The sequence below is a fragment of the Cebus imitator genome, unplaced genomic scaffold (assembly GCF_001604975.1).
Source record: "Cebus imitator isolate Cc_AM_T3 unplaced genomic scaffold, Cebus_imitator-1.0 Scaffold338, whole genome shotgun sequence".
In the NCBI taxonomy this organism is placed as follows: Eukaryota; Metazoa; Chordata; class Mammalia; order Primates; family Cebidae; genus Cebus; species Cebus imitator.
Genome location: NW_016107653.1, coordinates 1,499,764 through 1,504,832, shown reverse-complemented (window position 1 = coordinate 1,504,832; position 5,069 = coordinate 1,499,764). Strand labels below are relative to the sequence as shown.

Below are 5,069 nucleotides of genomic sequence, written 5' to 3'. Positions count from 1 at the left end.
GTTTGGCTCACTTTGCTGGGTGGAGGAGTGCGCAGCCAGGGAGAGAGTGGGAGCCCGGGAGGGAACCAGCATCCTCAGAGCAGCTGCTTTTCTTCCTTTCCGCTTGTGGGCACCACCGCCCCAGCAGGTCTGCGGACAGGCTTCGTGGTGGGCTTAGAGTCTGCAGTCCTGTGCCCAGGGACAGCCTCTCCCATCCTCAGAGTCCTGGCCTGAGGGGACATGGGAGGCCCTGGCTGGCCCTGCCCCCTTAGAATCCACCTCTTCTTCCCTTGACCCCACGCAGCTTCACTCCAGCCATGAAGACCACTGGACTATGTGGCCATCTGCCCCCCAGCCCCAGCTGCTGTTCCCCTGGGTGGGGCAGTGAATGAGACCCTGACGACCAGGAAGGCTCAGAGCTAGGGCCAAGATCATGGCCTGGGCCACAGTGGAAGAAGGGCCAGGACCCTCGAGAGAGCAGGGGGAGGGGATGGGCTGGGTCCCAGGTTACCCCAGAGCACTAGAGTTCTGAGCTTAAACAGCCTACAGAATGTGCTGGTGCTGCCACCTGGTGGATGCCTGCCGGAACTGCTCCCCGAGCCAGGAGAGGAGCCCACTGCCAAGCCACTGACATGGCGAGTTGGCTGCCAGGCTTTGGGCGGTCGGGTGACCCGCAGAGGGGATGGGAGCCACAGGCCCGGGAGCCTCAGCTTCCTCATCTCTCAGACGGACTTGCCGTAGGTGTGGGTGGTTGCAGAGCCTGGCCCCTGGTGATGGCAGTTGGCCCCTCTCCAAGGCATTCCCAGGGGTACGTGGCTGCCCTCACTTCACTGGAGAGCGTGCCCCACAGGGAGCACAGGCTGGGGAGGATGTTCTGGGTCTGTGGGAGCCAAAAACAGCCACATCCGGAGCAGTCCGAAGCTCTCCTCTGGGTGAGCTTCGAGACCGACAGGCTGCGAGACTGACACCGCTTTTCAGAAAATACACGAAACATGACACTAAATAATGCTCCGAGGGTAAAGGCATCTGGATTTCAGATCTATAAATAATGTGAATCTCAGAAACCAAAGAGTACAGCAATGCCCTTCCACTATCCTCCAACTGAGCAAAGCGTTACTGAAAGTAACCAAAGTATGGAAGTGCTCAGCAGAGACAGCGCCTCCCAGCCAGCCAGGCTGAGGGGACATGAGCTGCTTCTCCCAGCAGGGCCCCTCTGACAATGTGGGACTGCCTTCGGGTAATTTCTTACCTTTTTTATGGTAGAGATGGGGTCTCACTATGTTGCTTAGGATGGTCTTGAACTCCTGGCTCAGGCGATCCTCCTGCCTTGGCCTCCCAAAGTGCTGGGATTACAAGGTGTGAGCCACCACAACTGGCCCCTTAGGGATAGTTCTATAGTTCAGAGAGAGAGGCTTCAAAGTCACGGGCATTAACACAAATATGACCCCATGTGATATCACTGTTACAAGTGGGTGAGGCCCTAACAAAATGAACGAAAAAACGAAGACCCTCTGAGGATTTCCTGACCTTCCTGGCTACTTCCGGATGGAACCATCTACAGCAGAAGGCAGCATCCCAGGGGTGGGGGTGGGGCTGTCAATGAGGGGTGGGATGCACATCTCAGAAGGAAATTCCAGGAGGTGCAGGTGCCCTTAAAAGGGGCAGTCCAGTTCTGGCTAGCATGGTCAGAGCAGGACCCTGCAGCCCTGAACAGTGAGGGTTGTCTAAAGAAGTTATAACAGGAATATGCCAACCAAGAGGAAGCTCTCCTTCCTGTGTCTGAGGTACCTCAAAGGAAATAGTGCATAAAGTGATGCACTTCCAAGACAAAGTGCCTTAAATCGGTTTAGGTCAGCAAACTACAGAAGAAACAGGATATACTAGGCCCCTGCTTGGATAGCCGAAGCCTGCTTGTCGACCCCACCCCCTGCCCCTTAGTTGCCCTCACCCAAACCAAAAACGTTTAGTCTAAGATGAAAGTTTACTAGCCTGCAAAACAGCTCGCTTTGTCTGTTCTTATCAGCCTGCCCAGCTATTTAGGTCATAAGTCAAATATTTTAAAAGCCCCTGAGCTAGCCAGGATTGCAATGCATTGTGGGCTGCAACAAAATGCAGCAGGACAACTCTAAAGAAAACACCTAAAGCCCCTTCCCAACAGTTGCTTGTTGAAACTATGTTGGGTGTGCCTGCCCATTAGGCACCCGATGTTACAAGGCTGTCATTAATAATAAGTCTCACTTTCCTGTTCTCTGGGTCTGAGTCCATTCTTCGGATGTGGATGGGTGAGTCTGTTACTCACATACCCACGTCATGCTCTTTCCAGCACAGGGCCCACCTGGAAGGAGGAAGATAATAAAAATAACTTTAGCACTTAGACTTCCCATGTTTCAGCAGGTGTGGGTAACTGAAGGCTCTGCACGTCCCTGGGTCTGGGAGCCTCAGTGTCGTAGACAAGGTCCCAGGAGCTGAGAGTGCTACTGGGGAATGTCAGGATAAGGGCTGGGCCTGCCTTCCCAGAAGATGTCACTTCCAGGGAATCTGCTCAAAGACTGAATTTATCATACAATAGATAATACTTTCATCCTTTTGCTTCTAGCAAGTCTGGGAGAGAGCCACAGAAGGGGCTAAGAGCATGTGGTTTGGTTTTGCTTTTTTTTTTTTTTAGTTATTTTTTAAAAATCTAACAATCACTGCTCTTTAATTAAGGTGTCTAGACCATTTATATTTAATGTAACTATTGATATGGTTGAGCTTAAATATACTATCTTGCTCTTTTTCTATATGTCCCATTTGTTCTTTGCTCCCCCTTTCCTTTCTCCCTCTTTCTGGATTAAATGAGTATTGTTGATTGTCTCACTTTATCAGCTTACTTTTTGGATTTCACCAGTTTTCCCACTGATGTTCTTTTTCTATTCCAGTATACACATACAATCCAGGATACCATGTTGCATTTAGAATAAATACATTTTGAATAAATGAATGAAGCTCCCCAGTCTTCTGGGGATTTCATATAAGTGGGATCATACAATGTTTGTCTTTTTATGTCTGGGTTATTTCACTCAGCTATAATAACTTTAAGGTTCATTCTTGTTGTAGCATATCAGAATTTTATTTCTTTTTAAGGCTGAATAATATTTTATTGCATGTATAGACCACACTTTGTTCATCCATTTGTCCTGTGGTGAACATCTGGGTTGTTTCTACGTTTTAGCTACTGGGGATAATGCTGCCATAAACCTGTGTACAAATAACTGTTCATGTCCCTGCTGTCAATTCTTTCGTGTCTATACCCATAAGTGGAATTGCTGGATCAAACAGTAATTCTATGTTTAGTTTTTATTTTCCTTTTTTTTTTTTGAAAAAAAATAAAAAATTTTAATTTTTTTATAAATAAGGAAAAAAGGAAAGACTCTATGTGTGTCACCAGGCTGGAGTGCAGTGGCACAATCTCAACTCACTGCAACCTCTGCCTCTTAGGTTCAAACAATTCCCCTGCCTCAGCCTCCCAAGTAGCTAGGATTACAGATACATGCCACCACACCCAGCTAATGTTTTGTATTTTAGTAGAGACGGGGTTTCACCATGTTGGCCAGATGGTCTCCATCTCCTGACCTCGTGATCCACCCGCCTCAGCCTCCCAAAGTGCTGGAATTACAGGCGTGAGCCACCACGCCTGGCCTTCCTTTTATTTTTTTTTGAGACAGAGTTTCACTATGTTGCCCAGGCTGGTCTCAAACTCCTTGTCTCAAATGATCCTCCTGTCTCAGGAGGATTGCAGGCATTAGCCACTGTGCCAGGCCTATGTTTAATGTTTTGAGGAACTGCCTACTGTTTTCTGCACTGGCTGCACCATTTCACATTCCCACCAGCAGTGCATAAATGTTCCAATTTCTCCACATCCTCCCTGACACTTGTTTTGTTTTCAAATAACAGCTATTCTGATGGGTGTGAGGTGGTATCTCATTGTGGTTTTGATTTGCATTTCCCTGATAATCAGTGATGTTGAGCATCTTTTCATGTGCTTGTTTTTACATATTCTTTGAATAAATGTTCATTCAAGTCCTTTGCCCATTTTTGAATTTTTTTTTATTGTTTCGTGTTAGGAGTTCTTTATGTACAGATGGTCCCTGACTTACAATGGTTCAACTTACAATTTTTCAGCTTTATGATGGTACAAAAGTGATACATACTCAGTATGCTCCTTAATATTTTCAACTCATGATGAGTTTATCTGGATGTAAGCCACTGTAAACTGAGGAGCATCTGTATAGACAACTGTCTTTTTAAAATATTTTTTCTTTTCTTTCAGATAGAGTCTCTCTCTGTCACCCAGGCTGGAGTGCAATGGTGCAATCTCGGCTCACTGCAACCTCTGCCTCCTGGGTTCAAGCAATTTCCCTGCCTCAGCCTCCCCAGTAATTGGGACTATAGGCGTGCACCACCATGCCCAGCTAATTCTTTTTCTTTTTAGAATGGGGTTTCACAATGTTGGCCAGGCTGTTCTTAAACTCCTGACCTCAGGTGATTCACCTACCTCAGCCTCCCAAAGTGTTCAGATTATAGGTATGAGCCACTGCACCTGGCCTAGGCAATTTTCCTTTAGAGATTATATATATACACATATTTAAGGACAGGCTCTTGCCATGTGGCCTAGGCTGGCCTTGAACCCCTATCCAGTGTTTCTCCCAGCTTAATCTCCTGAGTAGGTGGGACTACAGTCACTTTTAAAAAGGAAAAAAAATCCTGCCTTTTGTGTCTTCCCAAACGGTGGCCACTTCAGGTGTTCTTCACATCTTTGTGTATATGCAGTTTCCATCTGGTGTCATTTTCCTCTGCCAAAAAAGCTGCTTTTGACAATTTTTGTAAATCTTTCAGCTTCTGTATGTCTCAAAAGTCTTCATCTCACCTTCACTTTTGAAAAATATTTTCACTGGGTATAGAATTCTAGGCTGACATTCTTTTCTGTCAAAACTAAATTTGGATGTTTATTCAAGTCCTGTGCCCAACCCATAGTTGTTCACTGTCTGCTTGCAGTTTCTTATGAGAAGTCTTGCTGCCATTCTTTGTTCCTATAAACACAAAGTGTTTTT

General features: G+C 46.6%; 1 long non-coding RNA gene across 1 annotated transcript; it reads right to left on the bottom strand.

Moving 5' to 3' along the window:
• Positions 1-866: 866 nt before the first annotated feature.
• Positions 867-1,266, bottom strand: LOC119467834. The gene is made up of 2 exons (XR_005196458.1): positions 1,229-1,266; positions 867-949 (listed from the first exon to the last, which is right to left on the bottom strand). It is a non-coding gene; the product is annotated as an uncharacterized LOC119467834 (long non-coding RNA).
• Between the last annotated feature and the right edge of the window lie 3,803 nt (positions 1,267-5,069).